The sequence below is a fragment of the Fukomys damarensis genome, unplaced genomic scaffold (genome assembly GCF_012274545.1).
Source record: "Fukomys damarensis isolate Sample0158 unplaced genomic scaffold, DMR_v1.0_HiC HiC_scaffold_28, whole genome shotgun sequence".
Lineage (NCBI taxonomy): Eukaryota > Metazoa > Chordata > Mammalia > Rodentia > Bathyergidae > Fukomys > Fukomys damarensis.
In genome coordinates this window covers 40,293,093-40,312,879 of record NW_022900940.1, presented here as the reverse complement: position 1 = coordinate 40,312,879, position 19,787 = coordinate 40,293,093, and the positions used below count along the sequence as shown (strand labels likewise).

The following is a 19,787-nucleotide window of genomic DNA, read 5'->3' as shown; positions in this document are numbered from 1 at the left end:
GTATTGTCTTGGAATCACCTTGAAAGGCTGCCCTCCCCTCCTCTCCCTTTCCTCCTTTGCCCTTTCCTCCTCTGCCCTTCCCAGGGCTCCTGAAGTCTTCCTCCGGTGTCCTTAGGATCTCCTGCCTCCCCTCCAGGGCCCTCCATCTTTCTCACTGCTGTCTCCCCTTGCATGTTGGTCCCATTTTCTGTTGAGGTTGCAGTTGAGGTTTCCCTTTGTCTTGACTCCACTTCCTCACATCCACATTTGCCCAGCTGGCTCTGCCAAGGGAGGGCACCATGTTTTCATCAGAGGTGAACTTCTGATTGGTTCCTCAAAATGTTCTCTTTTGCTCTCCTGCCTTTGTACAGCCTCTCCATTCAGAGAACTGGAGAAAAATTACTTGTAAACCCCGCTGCAGGACACGTGAGACCCTACCAAGTATCTCGCAGAACAGGTCTCTTCCCACTGCTAGTTCAAGCGAGTCCGCCCCGGTTCCTCCAGTGGGAGAGAATTCTCTACTCTGAGCTCCTCTGCGTAGTGCTCACCTTTCATGTTCACTTTAAAATTCCACTTCCTAACACTTTTGCTCCGGGGATGGAGCTCCACGAAAGTCTAATGCTCCCTTCCATGAGCTTTTCCGTATGAAATATCTGGCAGTTACTTCTGTTTGTTTAAACTTGAAAAAACAAATCGATGATTTCACATTGCAAATTCAGTTAAAATTTTCTTTGCAGTAATGTTGTAAGATAACACGGAAGAGTTTGGAGGCGGACAGCAAATGAGGCGGGAAAACAAGATAATCCAGAAGACGATAGGACAGCATGTCTGATCAGTGAAGCACAATTATGTGGAATAAATACAGTATTGATTTTTGTGTAAAAATCATGCAGAGAAAGAAAAGCAGGTGTTTTGTCAACTTTTTGTTTCTACTTGTCAAGATATAGTCACATTCTTTGAATCACGTTAGTTTTGCTCTTGTCTTTTTTAATATAACTCTTATTTAGATGACTGAAATTGTACTGAATGCCTTGGGTTTCCCCATTTAGAAGCGTGTTACTTCTGAGCCCCCTCAGCTCTGGGTCACGGCTGCCTCTTGGCCACTCCCTGTTTCTCTACACAGTTTTAGAGGTATTTGCCTTCATGTCTTCACTCTTCTGCTAGATTGTGAATTTATGGAGGGTAGACACGCATTTTTGTGTGCTTTATCAACAGTGAGTTCCCCAGTGGCATGAGTAGGTGGAATTCTTATTTTAAAAATATGATTTTGAAAACCGGGTTGCCGTATAATTTTATAATGAGAATTTTCATGTGGAACGCATGTTTTGGTGTGACTCTGAGCTGAAGAATACACACTCCATTTATACCTTTAATACTCTGTAGGAGGAAAAGCTGGATGTGTCAGCTGTGAAACAATTTTTGAGTTAATTATATTTGTCTGTGGTTCCCAGTACATAATTAAAATAAAAGAGATCCCCCCCCAACCTTTGAGAGTATAGCAGACACGTCCCCAGCCCCAGTGGAGATGAAGGCTTGTAGTTCCCAGAGGACTGGGGATCATGGATCTCAGGGGGTGAGTGTGGTGACAAGGGCCTGCTGGTGCTTAGCATCAGGAACCACTTGGGAGAAGGGAACTCTGACTGTGGCCCTGATTGAGCAATGGGCCCGGCCTTGCACATCCCGGAATGGGAACCCAAGGGAATGCAGACACTATCCTAGTCCTTTTTGTCTTTATTTTTTGGGGTTTTTCTGAGGACTCGTCACTTGGTGTTTTGCCTAGCCCTTTAAAGTGCAAGGATTCTCTGAAAATTTTATTTTTATATGCAACCTTACAGAAAGGATCTTGGCTATTTCCTGGCACTTTGTAGCAGACCATTGCTATAGGAAGGGAGACCTAATTTTCTTGGAGTTGCATGTTCTGGTTTATCAAATTCTTAGCTAGGAAGTCAGGTGCTCGGGCCCCAGAGCCAGGCCAACTTTGGACTGGGGCTTCACTGTACATTGGCTCTGCAGAGGCCAGTTTATCTTGAAGCAGAGGCTAACAGAGTTCCAGAGTTCTTCCCTCCAAGGCCCCTTCCAAGGCCCCATGTGGGGCCCTAGCCATGCCGTCTCTTTCTGCTCTTACTTCATCTTGGTGTCTTTTTTTTCTTGTCTATGGCAGTGCTGAATGGCCAAGGGAATTTTAGGAATCTTGCTAAGGGGGAGTTGAAGTGGGAATGCACTGTTTTGAGTGTAATTTGGAAAGCCACTTGGTGATGCATCAATCAAACAAGTGAAAAATCACAGTTCTTCATTTGAACATAGACAAACGGTACATTTTTGGTGGTCATCTTTAAACATGTAAAAGAGCTGATAGAAAATTCACATAAAGATAGAAATTCAAGATGGAAGTGGTGGAGCTGAGCAATAAAATTGGTAGATACTGAGAAGGAAGTTATAATAAAATATTTGAGCTGGGTGTGGTAGCTCATGTTTGTAATTTCAACTACTCAGCAGCCGAAGGCAGGAGAACTGTGAGTTCAGGGCTGGCCCAGGCAACTTAGAGAGATCCTATCTCAAATGAGAAACAAAAAGGGGTGAAGGCCCTAGGTTTAATCTATAGCATTGGGGAGGTCCTGTTAAACTCACTCATTACTGAAAGAAAATGTTGCTCGTTCATTTACAGCAAGAGGAAATATTGACTAGGAATAGTGAAGAAGCCCTTGAAATTCTGATGATCCTTTAATGAGGAGGAATGCATCACATGCTCACATTGGGAAAAGATTTGAATTTCTTACCAGTCTGACACGGAAGAAAGATAACACAAACTCACTAAGTCACTATCGCAGAGATATCTGCTGACAGCAAACAGGTTAATTAAGGGCTGTTGCCAAGTTGGTGATGTTGGTTCCAGGTTGACATGGACTGGAAAATTGACATGCCCAGGTGTAGCTCAGATATGACAGCAACATGGTAAAGCTTTCCCCAGGTTTGAAAGCCACCCTAGAGATTCGCCTACTATCATCTATAATGGGTCGCACAGCTGAAGATAATAAAAATAAACTTTGATCAACCGCATGACAGGAAAGAAATGACACGTGGTTGCTTGGATCTGGAAAGTCTCCCAAAGGCTGGGTCCCAGGTCCCCTGAAGAAGTCGTAGCTGAATGTGTTGTCAGGAGGTGAGGCCCCCTGGGGGAAGTGGGAGTGACTTTGAACGGTATAATGTGTGCCCAACCCTCTCCTCCTCCTCATTTTTCTTCTGCTGCTTTCTCTCCCCACACCCTTTCTCGGCTGCTATGAGGTGGGCAGCTTCGTTGTGCCTCCTGTTCCCATCACAAACCACAGAGCCAGCAGACCAAGGACCTCTGAAAATAGGAGCCAAAGGAATCTTTTCTCCTGTAAGTTGACTTTCTCAGGTCTTTTGTTACAGCAGTGGAAAGCTAACACATTGTTTTTCTGCTCTCTTTATAGAAAACAAATCTGTAGCCAACACATGTAAGAAAAGATAACAATAGATGTCCAGCAAATGATAAAAATTACTGTTCTTTTTCTGGATCTTGGTTGGAATTTCTGTCTTCTTTCTAGAGGAGTGTTCACTTTTAAGCACTTGAATTTGTGACGTTTATATTTTTTCTTAAAGTAGGCATCCTCAAATTGTATAAATTTCGGGTCCCACGAACCTGGAGCTGCCCTGAATCTCCATGACCCTGAAGAGACAATGTGAGTGTTCTGAATCTCAGTTTCCTCACGGCAGATGAAGGGTTGATCAGGGCCCCGATTGCTAGGTCAAGGTTGTAAACGAGATGCTGAGGATGGAATGCTTAGCCCAGAAGACACAGTAAGTGCTCCTCACCGGTGCATTCATGCATTCTCTGGACACAGATTCAGCACTGAAATGTTCAGGTACTGCAGCTTCGGTAGCGAGCAAATGGAAAAAGCGCTGGCTTTTAAGAAGTGGCACGTTTGTTCCAATTTATTCTAATTATTCTAGTTTATTCTGACTAACATTGTGGTTTCATACTCTCCTTACGGGGTCTCTGTGTTTCTCTGCCTCTTAACGGACTTGCTGGCTCTTCTCCTTTTTCAGATGAAGTGAAAAAAATTACTTTGTTTTGCAAATTTTGGGCCACCTTGTAGAGAGGTGCTCATGCCAGTAAGGTTGCAAAACTCGAGCTAGAAGTGGATGGCTCCATGTCCATTTCAAGGCTGCAGCGGAGCCAGGCTGGCGTTCCCCAGATCGTGATTTGGCCTTCGGAGTGGTCGGTGATAGAGCAGGAGCAGCTCAGCAGGGAGCTTGGCCCCCTGTGTGGGAAGAGGCCTGCCCAGTGGCTACATTTCTCATGTCCATTGGGAGCTCAGAGTAGAAGAGACCTTGTAGATCTAGGACACAGCAGTTACTCACTCCTCTACGGGGTCACCTGTTGTAGGGTTTTCTGGGGTAGCTTATCATTTAGAGATAATTTCTGCATCGATAGCTTCCTAACATGTATCCTTCTAAAACTAGAGCGGAGTCAGGAAAGTAGGCCGTGCACACGGTTCTGAGGACCAGTGAGATGGCTTTCACTTGGACCCTTTGAGTCCGAGCATCTGCTGAAATGTATTTATAGGCTTACAGAAAGGGTCTTGGTTGTTCTACAGCAGAAGCCCAGTGCATTGGCTTTGGTCCAGTTTTAGAAAGCCGAAATGTTTTGACTCTTCCTTTTATTTTAGAAGTGTGCTATACTGGTAGAATTAAATGAAGAAGCAGTGAATTGTGAAAACAACACTATTTTTTAATTAAATTTTATTTTGCACGTGGGTGACTTAGTTGGAGGTTTGATAATCATTTGGTCATTTAGAGTCAACTGTTTTCAGTTATTAAGATTTCAGATCTAGAGACTCTACTTAATATTTCTTGCACTGTGAATTTGTTTGTGACACCCAAGTCCCAACAAATAGGTTGTAAGTCTCGGATAATTTGTCGTGAACAACTCCAGGTATAGATCGTGAACCTTTAGGACAGGGACTCTATGTGCTAAGTTCTAGGAGTCCTCATGGTGCCCGGCACTTAGTAGGTGCTCAATAAATATTTTCTGAAAGGAAACAAATGATGAAGGAAGGCAGGACCATGTAAGTTAATAGAATTTCCAAGATGAAGCAGGATGCCTCCTCTACCAAAGGAAATTCACTTGGCATTCACTTAAGGCAGGCTTAAGCTGACTCTGTTAAATAAAGTTGATTTAAAAAAAAATGTTGGCCAGGGATTTAGCTCAGTGGTGCCACTGCCTGCCTCGCAAGCGCAAGGTCCTGAGTTCGATTCCCAGTACCCCCCCACCAAATGTTGAAAGTAGAAGAGGGACTATTAGAGAAGAGGAAGGAGGTAGAGGAAGGAAGAGTGGAAGGGATAATGGAGGAGAGAATGATCAAAGTATGTTGTATGTGTGTACAGATACGCCAGAGTGAAACCTAGGGGTCTGTGCAACTATTATGCACTAATAAAAAACAACTTTTTTTTTTTTTTTTTTGGTACTGGGGATTGAACTTGGGTCCTTGTGCTTGCGAGGCAGGCCACTGAACCGCTGAGCTAAATCCCCGGCCCAAAAAACAACTTTTATGCTTTGAGACCAAACCATTTCTTGTGTTGATGCAGAGTGAAGTACTTTGCAACTCTACATACTTTTACCCAAATGGGAAACATTTACTCATTAAGGTAACTAATATGGTTGTTAAGAGTGAGGACAGGCCCACGATTTACCCTGGGCTCAGTGATCTTGGCCCAGTTACCTAAGCACTCTGAGTTTTCTCATCTGTACAATGGGAATAATATCGATGACTTTCTAGGGTGACTGGGAAGATGGAAAGAGAGCATACTTGGCACAAGTGCTCAGGAAGTATTCAGTAAAGATTTCCCCCCCCCACCTTCTCTCACTCCCTTCTTCTTCCTGTTCTGACTGCTAACTAACCTGAGCATTGGTAGTTTCTCCTGCTGATCTCCAGGAAGCAAGTTAGAATCTACAAGCCACTGTTCAGCCCAACTGGCAGTAATATTTTTGTGTGGCCTTTGAATGTTCAAAGAGAAAACATAAAGATTCTCATCCCCAGATTTTACAAAAGGCTCCAACACTTACGATCCTGCTCATTTAATTAGCAATCGTCCCTCTCTTACACCCACTCTCGCCCTAAGTTGGCTTCCATCAGCATTCCAAGTCTTCTGGGATGGCTTTGTGTTCCTTTTTCTTCTTGGCATGTGAGCCTACTTTTATTTTCTTTTTCAGAGATTTTACTGGGTGAGAAACTGACATTGAAGACAGCTTCCTCGGGGCATGAGGCTTGAAGGTGACTGACTTTCTAAAAGTGATTAGTGATGTAAAGAAACCAAGCCAAACTTACCGTTCTGGAGAGATCCCACGACTCTGTGAAGCAGCTCCGGCTCCTGACTCTCCTATGATAATTCAAGGTCAAACTCAGCTGTGGTGGTGGTAGCTTGATTTTGCTCACTTTGTACATTATTTATGTAATACGCAGGTTGTGAGGGAGTGTGGATGTAGATGATTCATAGGCAGGAGCAGTGGGAAACAGATTGCAGAAGCCCAGCTCCTCTTGGATGGCCCCTCCGCCTCCACGCTGCCCCTGGGCCACTTCCTGCGTGCCTTGTGTGGGTACTTGGCTAAGCAGACCCCTGGCCTCCCGAGGCAGCTCTGTGGGCTGTGGGGTGCCTTGGCCCTTTAGAGGCCCCCAGCCAGGAACAGATTATGGAGATACACCTACCTTCCAAGTTGTAATTCTCATTTTAAAAAGCCTAAGCCATAAAATAGCATAAGGAATTCTAAAAAAGTTGTGATGACTACTTCCAGGCTTATGTTTTGAAATACCAAGTTAAAAAAATTTTTTTCCGCATTTTGGTGTTGTTCCCTCTGCTTCTCTGGGATATGTCTCATGCCTGTGCTTAGCTTACCTGTTTGTTAGGTACCTGGTAAGCAATAAACACGCTGCTTTTATGCGGAAGAACTGCAAAGGAACTTGTTCTCAACTTCTTAGAAGTTTTGTCCCAACAGGGAGAACTGTCTTCAAGTGACACCCAACACTCCCTGATGCAATGGCAGGAGCGCAGATTGTGGAGTGAGGCAGGCTCAGTGAGGAGGTTCTTTAGTTCTGAGGCTCAGGCCTAGTGGATCGGTACCTATCTGGGGGTTAGCTGAGTAGGGAGTTGAGAGTCTGCACTCTGTCTAGCAGGCTCTCCCAGGCACACTCTCCAGCAATGACAGAAGTGAGGGTAAACATAGGTCAGGCCACATCAGCAACTGTAAAGATCCTGCTTGCAACTCGTTTACTAATATCTCGTTGGCCAAATCAAGTCACATAGCCAAACCCAGAGCTGGAGTGGATGGACCTGTGACATGGCAAAGAGCTTGGCAACAGAGAGAGGTGACGAATTGGGATCATTTTTACGATCTACCACACCATGTGATCTGGGGAAAGTTAACTGACCTCTCAGAGCTCCATTTTCCCCTTCTCTTGAAATAGAAGACACATGATTTCTACCACACGTGTGAAAATCAAGGAAGAGGCTATGAGTATGATTCGTGGCTAACTGAACTTAGGAAAGTGCCGTGCACGTAGTATTAACCACATATGCAGGTGAAGGAGAGTAAATGCGTACCTTGTTGGTTGGTTTCTCCATTAACAGACACGGTGCTGTCTTAGCTAGGGTTCTCTAGAGAAACAGAAGCAACAAGATATATATCGAGGTAGATTTATTTTAAGGAATTGTCCTATGTGATTATGGAGACTCAGTGGGTCCCAAATCTGCAGGGCGGGCCAGCAGGAGACTCAGGCAGAGTTGTAGTTCAAGACCAAAGGCAGGGTGCTGGCAGAAGTCTCTGTTTTGCTCAGGGGAGGTCAGTCTTTTTCAATCAAGGCCTTCAGCTGATGCGCTGAGGCCCATACCTCGTGAATGGTAATCTGCTTTCCTTGAAATCCTCCCATTTAAATGTTAATCTTGGGGACTCAGAGTGTGGCTCAGCAGTAGACTGTGCATTTAGCCTATGCAAGATTCTGGGTTCAATACCCAGTACCACACGCACACACAAAAATGTTAATCTCACCCCCAAAAATACTTTCACAGAAACATCTAGAATAATGAATGTTTGACCCAGTATCTGGGCACCATGGCCTGGCCAAGTTGACCCATAAAATCTAACCATCAGAGGTGCTGTGGGCTCCAATTCTCCAATTTACAGTTAATTATTAATGCAACAAATATTTGAGTGTCTAGTGTGTAGCAGGCATTGTGTTTATCCGTTGCAGTATAGTAGTTAGAAGCTGTTATCTTTGCCTTCAAAGCACTCCTATTCTACTAGGTAATTAAGGAGGAAATAAAGCATGCCAAACAACGTGAGAGCTGCCACTTACTGGCGTATTTCCTTTTTGTCTGTATTAGCTCACTTAATCTCAGCAACACAACTGACGGGCACTGTTGTCCCTGTTCTGCACATAAGGAAAAAGAAATCTAGAGGCATGAAGAGAGCTCGCAGGAGGTCTGGTAGCCAGTGAGCAGCAGAGCGGACTGAGCTGACACCTGCGCAACACCCAAGCCCGGGGTGCTGGGAGCTTTACGGTGCCCCTTGTGCCCTTGGACTGTGGTTTCTCACAGACGAAAGAGCAGAAGAACAGGACAACAGGACCAGCCTGCGGTCAGCCCGGAAGGCAGGTGTCAGGGTCAGGCCTCTGCTGCCACCCGTGAGACATTCATGCCCTCCCACCCCTGCCAGTTGATCTGCTTTACACTTCCTGAGCCTCTGAGAGGTGGACAGCAAGCAGGCCACTCCCAGAGTCTGAAAAGTCCACCTTGGGAAGCAGAGAGCTTAGCGCCTTCATCTTTCAAAGGGGCAAATGAGTGTGCGTCTGTGCGTAGGTGTGGAGAGATGAGATTTGAGCCCTTTCCAGGAAAGCCACCCCTTCATCCAGCCTGCTCAGAGGCGTGCTCTGGGTGAGTGTGTGTACAGACATACGTATGTAATATTTTCAGACTTTATCATACTCCCAAACTGCTCACAGCGGGTTGCAGATGGAACTATATGCTAATGGGTGTGGGGGAAAATGCTACCCACGAAGGATTGCTCCTCTGTATGTTTGAAGCAAACTCTCTGCCAAGGGGCTTCTCTCCTCAGTTAGCTCCAGGCGGAACACAGTGCTGCTTACGTTAGCTGTCGGCCTGGGCTCCACGGGCCCGAAAGCGTGACCTGCAGCAGAAATGAAGAACAGTGGAGGCAGGGGAGAAGGGGCTCTTTATGTAAGTGGCTTTTAGACAGATGGAGGATTCATTTTAATTGCATAAAAGGCTCTCTTTCTTGAGTAGAGATGTAGGTCTTTGTAAACCTGTGCTAGACAAATCCTTTTGCTGTAGTGTTTCTAAAGGCCTATTTCCATGATAATTGCTCATGTGCTGAGTTCTGTCTGGGCTATTTGCATTCTCACCTGAGGGAGAGGCCCAGTTGTTGCCATCTGAAGAGTTTTAAGCCAAATTGTGGCCGAAACAGTTGTTTTGACAAAGGGAGCAGGTGATTACAAGGCGGGTATCGGCATTGGGAAGATGGAGCAGAACCAGTCAAGAGCAGTGGTGCAATGGTTTGGATATGGTTTAACCCTCAAAATTTCATGCTCTACAAGTGTGGTCCCCAGGAGGGTGGAGTTGAGGTGGTACATCCTTTAAGAGGTGAATGGATTAATGTCATCTTGCAGGAGAGGGTTGGGTCCCCTACGACCAAACTTGTTGAGAGACCAGATTGTTGTAAAGCAAGGCCACTCTATGCCTTGACCCCTTGTGCATGTGGCCATTTTCTTTCCTGCTTCTCTTTCATGTTATAATGCAGCCAGAGGGCCTTCACCTGAGGCCAGAACTGTGCTATTTGGACCCCCACTCCACCTTTCAGAAAACAAATCATCTTTATGATCCCCCAGAATAAGCACCTTTGAGATGGGAACTTGGCTTCGGACCTCTTGTTGGAACCACTGTTAGTGGCTCATAGGTCAGGGATCTGGAGCGGGGAGAGAATGGTTTCTTGGAAGTGCTTTGGGCTGCAGATTTGACTGTAAAAACAAAGACACCAGCTTGGATCATCTGGTTCCTATGGATATTTATTTTATCAGCAACAAATGAGTAAAACCTAACCTTCTCCAGCAGGAAGCTGCTTATGCTGTGTTAGAATGAGATTTTCCTAAGAAAGAATAAAGAGTTTTGATGCACCAGGTAGGAAGGCTCTTTCCTCAGGGTAGTTACGTGCTGGGTAGAAAGAAGTTCCCTTCAGCTATGGGGTTTTGTAAGCACTGTGCCAACTTTGTAGCCAGTTTTCTTCCTGGAGAGGCGCACAATAAATGTTTCTTAGATGAATGAGTGGCTTTATCAAGAGCAACCTTGACCAAAATAATACAACTGTAACTATACAGTATGGGAAACCCGGCTCCTGTACAGGTTGCTGGGCACAAGAGTCTCAGGGAGCAAGGTGGGATGTAAGATCTTCTCCAGCTTTGTCGTGGCTTTCTCCACAATGCAAGGTGTGGCGTATGAAAGAAATAAAGGTTTCCGTTCTGGCCTATCCATTATCATCCTTTTTATTCCCCTTCATCTTTCTTCCTTGCAAAATTTCTCTTCCCCCATAAGTAGTGCGTTCATCATTCTCACATCCGTGTCTTTGTCCATATTGTCACTGTTTGCAGTTTCCCCGCTTGTCTTGTCATCTCTTTGGGCAATGCCTCCTCCCTCACCGGTGGACCTTCGCTTGGCCTCCAGTCCTAGAGCTCATGATTTTGTATGGGCATCTGGCCCAGAGCTGGCCCTTGGGCTTGAGAGCCTACTGGCCAGGAGCTCCATTCCGGGGTTGCCTCTTGCCTTCTGGGAGCTTCTCAAGTCCCGGGGACCTGCCCGAGTCACGGAATAAAGCACTATTAGCCGCGGAAAGTATGGTCTCAAGCTCACTCTGACATCATGTGTGCCCCGCTGCCTCCCAATCCACACCCGATGTTCCCGTCTGAACGGGCGCTGTCCTTCGTTCCTGAACCAGTCTGTGCTCTTTCCCGCCAGCTCTGTCTGGGACAGGCCATTCTGCCTGTTTCCCTGCCCTTTTCCTACCTCCTGCCCACGCTCCTGCACGAGGGGCAGGGAAGACCCTGTATGCCGGGGCAGGCCTTGCTTCAGGTATTCCTGGCCTGTGCTGGAGATTTTGCACTCGGAAAGGCAGCGCCCTTGAGGGATCCTATCCCGAGGTGCACTTGCACATTTTAGCAACTGGAAACCCAGCAGTGTCAAAGCTTGTAAATAGTGCTCCATTGTCCTCTATGCGCACGGATTTGCTTGCTTCTGTGTGATAATGGTTTACTCCACCGGGTTTGGTTCCTTGGAGGGCCAACGTCAGTGATCTGAAGGATTTTAATTTAGGAAATACAGAGGACACTGCTAATGCTATAGCAAGGGTCACTGTATCTTATTGTCCCTGAGTACATATAGCTTTTAAAATCATTATTCAATGATTTTTAGGTAGCAGACAATATTTGGTGTATAATCTTAGCAGAAAAAAGTCAGAATGCAAGATTGAATTTATGGTATAATATTTTTATTTTTGGTACTGGGGATCGCACTCAGGACCTTGAGATTGCCAGGCAGACGCAGTGCCACTGAGCTACATCCCTGGTGATATAATCTTAACTATGTGAAAATCATGTGGATTAGGACTAGAAGAGGTTGTAGGTTAGCAAAAGTAGCTTGATTTGTTAGGAAAATGGGATTCACATAACTTTTAAAATTATTGTTATTGCTATCATGTGAAATTAAAAACATCAATTAATAATATTAATAGTTTTTGTGATATGTATTAGTAATGTAATAAGCATATGCTTAATCTCTGCATCATTATCCCCAGCAGCTCTTTGAGGTGGGGATGTTTGTCCCTGGCTTATGGGACAGAGGGGTCACTCACAGCATCGCGGCCATGAGGGGACGAATGAGCCGCCTTCTGTCCATGGCTCCTCTTGCTTTAGAGCTGTTCTGCCAAACCTGGCTGCTTTCTTACTAAGACAAACCTACCTTTCATGAATCAGTAACACAGACATAAAAAAATCAGAGGATACCGAGAAAGAAAAAGCCTTCATGTAGTCCAGAATAGCTAAATCGCCTTCTGTCCATGGCTCCTCTTGCTTTAGAGCTGTTCTGCCAAACCTGGCTGCTTTCTTACTAAGACAAACCTACCTTTCATGTCTCAGTAACACAGACATAAAAAAATCAGAGGATACCGAGAAAGAAAAAGCCTTCATGTAGTCCAGGTAATAGCTAAAACTTGGAAACAGCCCAATTGCCCATCAACTGGAGACTTGATAAAGAAGATGTGGGTCTTTTTTTTTAATAAAATGGAATCCTACTCAGCCATACAGAATGAGAAACTAGAGACATTTAGAGCTAAGTGGATGCACATACTCTTCTTAAGTGAAATTATTAAGTCACATATGTGTAAATACCAAATTGTTTCTCTGGTGTGAAAAACTAAAAATGTAAATAAGATTCAAAATGTATAATTGATAATGTGTAATAGGAAGAAAAGTTCTAAAGGAGTAGGGGAAGTGGGAGAGGTAGGGGAAAAGAAAAAAGGGAAAAGAAAAAATATGAGAAAAGGGAAAACATGGAAACAATGTCTTTGTAAGTAGGGAAGGGTGGAGGGGGTGAAGGGAGGGCAGGGGAATGGGGAAAAAATATGAACCAAGATACATCATGTAAAGGTACAAGATCACAATGATGACTGTAGTTGTATACCTAAAATGCACCAATAAACTTAATAAAAATAAATAAATAAAAATAAAAAGCAACACATAAAGTACAAAAAAATAAAAATAAATGTAGTCCAGGGCTAGGGGTGTAGAGCAGGGGTAGAAAGCATGCTTGGCATGTTTATGGGCTTGGGTTCCATTCCTAGCACTGCAAAAAAAGAAAAACATAGTCCAGGATATCGGTATTCAGGAGGAGGCACTGTCTACTACTGGGACACCCTGTCCAAAACTCTGTATGTCTCCTAGGGTATTTCCTGCCACTCCCTCTGTTTGTTCTTGAGGTGAACTCTAGAGGTTGGAGTCTAGAAAAGTCATGAAACTGCTGTGGGATGAAAGAATTTCCTCTCTTGAAGTCTGAGGTAACGAATGAGGAGGTGGGGTTTTGAATGGAAGGAGTTGCCTTAGCCAACAGAATCAGAGAGGCCAAAGGGCAGAGCTGCGCCCAGCTGCTGTTCTCATTCTCATACCTCAGTGGTATGGGGAATAGATATATTCCAGGAATACTTGAAAATATTTTCTTTTTTTTTTTAGGTTGAGCTTTAAAACAGCGTATGCGTATCTGGAGCGAACAGTGCAGACTGTTTCATTATAAAAGCTCTATGAATTTATAAGGCAATTAGGCAGCACTCCAAGATGTATGGTTTTCCTACATTGTTAGAGCTGCGGGGAGATAATACAAATGTTCCTAATATTTTCATTTGATTAAAATATTTAATATCACCACACAATTTAGGCTTTCTGAGGAATTTCTTTATTAGTTTAGGAGTGGTTGTCATCTGCATTAGACTTTCAGTTCTGTCACACTGACTTGTTATGAGGAGTTTATGCAGGGAGAATGCAGCTGAGTGTGTAGAGATTTATCAGTTACTTGTTTATTCATTTATTTATCAATTCATCCAGTAAATGTTTATAGAAAAATAACCATATAAAAATCCTTCCTCATGCATTTGCTATAAAATCACCGCCCAGGGCACTGATACGTTTGCCAATGTTCTTTGTATAAAGTCCATGTAAGAAATTTCTTTTAGAATTAAGTCATGGAAAAACATTTGTTTCTCATTTCAGCCACACCAAACACCTACCGCTCTGATCTTAGCCACTTCTTATGTTTCTAATCTTAGCTTGCCTGCCAGGGAGTTCAAGAGTTTCTCTTGATGCTCAGTCACAAACATTGTGTTTCCCCCTTGCTTGACGGATTCCTCATTCTCTTGTTACGGGCCTGACTTTCTGCCTTAAAACTTGAATATACACTTTTTCCTTGTCAGTTCGCCTCACCTCTTGGGAAAGGATCACGTGGAGAGGGGCAGAAATTCCAGCACAATGCTGTACACACACATCAGATACCCATCAGCAGGAACAGGATACTGGAGTGGGGTGCACATCATGTAAATGAACTAAATGCTATAGAATTGTGTACTTTAAAACAATTAATTTTATGTTAGGTGAATACCACCTCATTAAAAAATGGAGGGTGAAGCGGCCAACTGACTTTGGTTATGCTAATGAGGGTTGTGCGTAGGCTTTGGTTGCAATTTTCATGATATCTCCTGGAAACCACTGGAAAATCCACCAGGTAACTGGCTTCACCGTCTAGAAGGGCCAGAGCTAGTGCTGACAATGTGTACAGGCAATCACGTAGCCGACTTCAAGACTATTCTTGCCCTCTCCAACCTTTCTCCAGTTATCTTTAAAGTGAAGCAACAAAAAGCAATGTTGTTTTAAATTATACAATCAAATATTTAATGTAGAAAAATCAGCAAGGTAATCATACTATAGTCATAACTATCAGCCATAGTTCTGATAGCCAACTAGAATCATGGTTATAGTTTTGTGCCTACTTTCTAGACTTTTGTATTGAATCCATTCAGTACATGCATTCCATCATCTACCTGTCTTTTCCAAAGTGTGGTCCCCAGGATACCAGGCTCATGGTTTAAGTAAGTTTAGAAAATGGGCTGCCCAGCACCTCTTTTTGGAGATTCATGATCTATATTCGCATCATAAAAGGTTTGAAAAATTTAGTAGCCAAGAAGCTCATTTCCCTCTGATTAATCTTCAATTTTTCCAGTGTACTTGAGCATAGAATTCTTATTTTCTATAACTCAATGAACTGATGCAGTGCTCTGTAGAAAATGATGAAGCTGAGAAATAGTGGATCTTAAAATTTTTGTCTAGGGGCCGGGATTTAGTTCAGTGGTTCGGCTGCCTGCCTCACAAGTGCGAGGACCTGAGTTCAATCCCCAGTACCAGAAACAGACAACAACAACAACACCAAAAAAGATTTTGTGTATGTAGCTGTATCAGCTTGTTTGAACTTTGTCTGTGGTGTTACTCTGTCTCCTTGTCCATCACGTTTTCTAAAACATAATTTTTAGTTATGAATTCTGTTGCATGGGTATCCCATGGCTTGTGCAACCAGTGCCCTACAGCTAGGATTTTGTTTTTTCTCCCTTGTTGGCTCTTGTAGTGTACATTATTACATCGAACTAAGGCATTAGCCACCCCTAAGACATTGTATCATATAAAGCCTGGTTTTCATGGGGTCTGGTGTCCATAGAGTCCCCATGAGTGATTTTATTCTTTTTTTGCCCCCACTCTACTTTAGGGGGCCTGTTAGGAGCACTCTGGGAAGAGAGGAAAGACAAACAGTAGAGGTAGAAGGGTAGAAAAGAGGAGTGCTTTTGCTGCTGGATTGGGTTAAAAAATTATTTTTTTAACCTTATGTGTCTGTGGCCAAAATTCTGACCTGGCTCTCTTGGCTTTTTTGTTTTCACCTTATTTGCTTTAAAAATTATCTAGTTTCCTTCTGGTTGTGGCAAGAGATCCCAATAGAGATGTTTTCTTTAAATATAAGTTTAAAAGGTGAGGGAAAAGTAGATATTGAGAAAAAGTATAAGTACATAAAAGTGCAAGTGGTGCTCAGATGTGGCAAAAAAAAAATAATAAAATAATGTGCAAGTAATTGAAATGTGGGGAGAATCAGGTTAACCCATGTCTCACTGGTCACTGGCCAGAGTGAGCTCTCCATTGCTGTGTTTTTGTATGATCCTCAGCAGTGGTTCTGGTTTAGGTTCTAAGCACAGTTTTTTCCTTTTGTTTCTCTTTGGCCTTGAGGTGTGGCACAGAGAGGACTTCGCATGGGGATGTACGAGCTGGGTCTTGTAAGGGAAGAAGTGTCAAGCCACATGGTGCAGGGGGTGCGGGGGACCATCCAGGAGGCCGACCCACCTAGGTCACAGTGGGCCCTGCTTCATCGCCAGGGAAGGCACTTGTAGTGGAAGAACAAACACTGGGAGCAATACATATAAGTGAATTCCCTGAAAAACTGTTCGGTCAATGACAGTATCCGGGAATTGGAGACGTACTTCTCCTTTCCCCTCTGGTGTCTGGGGAAGCAAATAGCCCTAACAGAGAGACCAGCAAATAACAGCTATAAAAACTAAAGGCCGTGCCCAGGGCCGAAGAGATATCAGCTGGGAGAAGGAAAAGAGAAAGATCTGGGATGGGGGCGGAGTGCAGAAATGTAGGTCTAAGCCTACGAGGCACAGGTGGGATTTTTACATTAAGCAAGTGAGAGACTACAGGGGAAAAGCAGGATGACTTCGTTATTTTTGTGACAGAAGCGATAGGATCTAATCAAGTTTTGAATGCAACTGTGGGTAAGATGTGATCCACGTTCCAGTGGGCAGGAACCAGAACATAATCACGTCCAGGAGGGATCGCCGGAGCGATGCTCCACCTTTCCCTAAGCCCCTCTGGAGAGACTCTGAAGTGAAGGAAGGGTGATAGGGCCCAGGTTCACATCCCTGAGCTCTTCCGATGCCTCGTTTTGTGTTGATTTTATCCCTTTTCTCTGTAGAGCTCCCCCTTTCTGCTAAGAGAGGAAAGGGACGTCTTTTTGAGAGAAGTAGTAAGGAAAGCCACGGTGGGCTTTTGGGGTGCACAGAATGAGATAACGCACTGGGCTGGAAGATGCTGAAGTCTGGGGACTTTAACAGGGGTTCAGAATAAGTGCTGCAGAACGTCCTACACTGAGCTCGAGTCACTCAATATGCAAATATTCCCCTCAGAGCAAAACAAAAAAGCCCCTAGACTGCTTACTGTACAAATACAGCCTCAGTCTCCCCTACTAGACATGCCAAGATAAACTATACAACTGAACGACACAGTGCTGCTAACACATGTGCTTTAGCCCCATCACACAGTGCTGCTAACACATGTGCTTTAGCCCTATCACACAGTGCTGCTAACACATGTGCTTTAGCCCCATCCTCTTTAAAGAAAAAAAAGTTGTTTTGTTTTCTGTTTTTTGTGGCATGAGGACTTGAATGCAAGGCCTTACACATACTAGGCAAGGGCTCTACCACACATCCCAGCCAATTTCTAAAAAGTTATTTTGAGACAGGGTCTGGCTAGGCTGCCCAGGCTGGCCTCGAACTCATGCTCCTCCCATCTCAGCCTCTCGAATAGCTGGAATTAGAAATGTGTGTCATCGTGCCTCACTAGGTGACCCTCTTAAGCACCTCCATGTGGCAATTTTGGAGCTGCCATTGGACAATGATTATAATTTAGGTTCATTGAATGAATGAAGAACATGATAAGAAGTACAAACCATTTATGAACCGTGGCTTTAAATCTCCTTGAGTTCTTCAGAATCTGGTTTACAATCTGCCTTGTTTGGTGCCAGGTCCTGGGGAGGGTGCATGGGTTTGAAGCTGATCTTTGCCTTTGAGGAAACTACTCAGAGGCTAAGTGAGAGACACAGACACAGAGTCAATAATATAACTGGGCTAGGGTTGGAAACATGCTATGGGAATCACAGGCAGCTCTTCCTAACTCGGGGTAGGAAATTGGTCGGAGAAAAAAGTAAAGATCATTAATGATCATGAGTTTTACACTGATTTCAACCTATCCTTGATTTCAGACCAAACAAACTCCTAAGCGAGGTAATATTCCTATAGGCATATATATTTGCTCAAGGGAAATTTGTGACTGTTTTGATGAATGAATAAAGAAGTATCTCCAGTGGAGAAACTGGCACTTGGAGAAGAAATAGATTATCTGATAGAAAAAAAGGAATTTAGATGTAAGTATCTCATTCTCTTTCTGCCACACACACAGCATTTGCTGGATGATAGAATGGAGAAAGCTAGAAGTCCCAGACAACTTCAAGGAGAATGTTTAGCAAGCCATCAACACTGGGATTTTTATAAAGAGAATCAGCCTTTGGCAGCGGATGACTGTTTCCCTTCTCATACAGGCAAGTTCACGTTAGCCAGCACACACACTACTAATTGGAAATAATATTTGTCTTTAAGAACAAAAACCTCTGGTGCCCTATTTCATTCTCTAGTATCTTTGGTGAGTAGCTTTAGTGCCACAGTCTGAATTAGCCCTTGAAAAACATTTCGACATTTCTCCTTTGCAACTCACCTTGCTTGGACCTTAAATTTAGAAACAGCAAATGAAGCCCATTGGCCATATGGGTAAGTGAACTTTTTAAAGTAGGTGCTTTGCATCCCTGCAGCTCCAGGAGCTGTTGTCATAGTAACACGGTCCCCCTTGTGTTGCAGAACGAGCAGTCCATGGAACCAATGGCAGTGTAGGTCACAAGTGAAAAGGGGTTTGGTGGCTCACCTCAGAGCCCAGCTTGGCACAGCTGGCGATCGTTAATACTGTGGGCTCTGGAGGGGCTCACATTCCTTGCATAGAACATTCAGTACTAGAACTGAGCCTGAAAGGCCATGCACAGGAGGGGCAGGGAAAGCTGGCTGGCAGGAGCTGCGTACTGCATTCAGGAGATTCAGGATGCCAGGAGCCCAGGTTAGCCTGTCCCAAGTGTGACTGTGGGGAGGTGGGTATGTACCATTGTTGAAGGCTCGGCAGAGGCTCTGCTGCCTGGCATTGGCACCTCTGCAGCTCAGGTTCATTCAGCATTGCTTCATGAAGGTGCACATCAATTATAGAAAAATTATGGCTGCAAGAGACCTCACTTTATATAAAGCCTGGGAATGCGTCCAAGGAGCTTTGTTTATTCATTCATTCATGCAGCACACATTTATGGAGCCCCTTCTCTGCACCAGGTACTGCTGGCCACAAACAACTTCTCTGGGCTGCAGTGTCATTGAGCCAGTGCTCAGGAGGCCTTTGCATTTGGTTCAGTGCTCTGCAGTTGCTGTCTTGAAACTCTCAATCATTTTTGAACCAGGAATCACGTGTTTTCATTTTGCACTGGGTCCCTCACTAAGGGTACAATGTTCAGCAAAGCAGATATAATTCTTGCCTTCCTGAAGCTTCTGGTACAGTGAGAGTGGCAGGCAGGGACACAAATCAAGGCAGAATTACAGCTGTGGTCTGCCACATGGAGAGATAGAAGTATGTCCTGCCAGAAGATAAGAGAAACTATCATTTTACACCTTACTGGCTTGACCTGACTGTAGCTAGAATGATGCAGATGGGTTGAAATTGCACCAGGATATAAGAATGAGTCCACGGTTGACCAATGTGGGCTTCTGAGGCAGAGTGGCTTGTTCCCCTCAAGGCCATGGAGGCTTGGAGTATGTCCTCTCTCAGGGCACTTGCTTTGGGTGCGACCATGTACCTCCAGCCCAAGGTTTTTCTTTTAACTTTTCACCCTGACATAATTTCAGACTTAAAGAGAAGCTGAAAGAATTGTACAATGTGTTCCATACATCCTTCAACCAAATTCCTCAGATACTACATTTTGCTATCCTGTCTGTTTGTCTATTTGGCTCTATCTGTCTATCTGTCATTTATCTATCTGAGTTGCAAACATGACATATCCCTTTGCTGCTGCTATGGACTAAATGTGTATACACCCCTGAATTCATACACTGAAATCCTAACTTCCAAGGTGATGGCATCAGGAAGTGGGTCCTGTGCAAGGCATTTAGGACACAAGGGCAGCGTCTTCATGAATGGAATTAGTGGCCTTATAAAGAGACATAGCTGGCATGTGGCTTGTTGGTACAGAACTCGCCCTGTGTGCATGAGGCCCGGGAGCAAATCACCAGT

The 19,787-nt window shown here is 44.3% G+C and overlaps 1 long non-coding RNA gene across 2 annotated transcripts in view; it reads left to right on the top strand.

The window, feature by feature from the left end:
* The first annotated feature begins 2,597 nt into the window (after positions 1 to 2,597).
* Positions 2,598 to 19,787, top strand: part of LOC104875488 — a 20,290-nt gene continuing 3,100 nt past the window's right edge. Inside the window, exons 1-5 of one of the 2 annotated variants that reach the window (XR_784075.1) lie at positions 2,598 to 3,358; positions 3,601 to 3,680; positions 6,215 to 6,275; positions 8,380 to 8,928; positions 17,874 to 17,999. This is a non-coding gene — a long non-coding RNA (uncharacterized LOC104875488). Of the gene's footprint in view, positions 3,359 to 3,600; positions 3,681 to 6,214; positions 6,276 to 8,379; positions 8,929 to 17,873; positions 18,000 to 19,787 lie in introns of those variants that run through there. The other variant, XR_004514671.1, reaches the window with a different exon arrangement.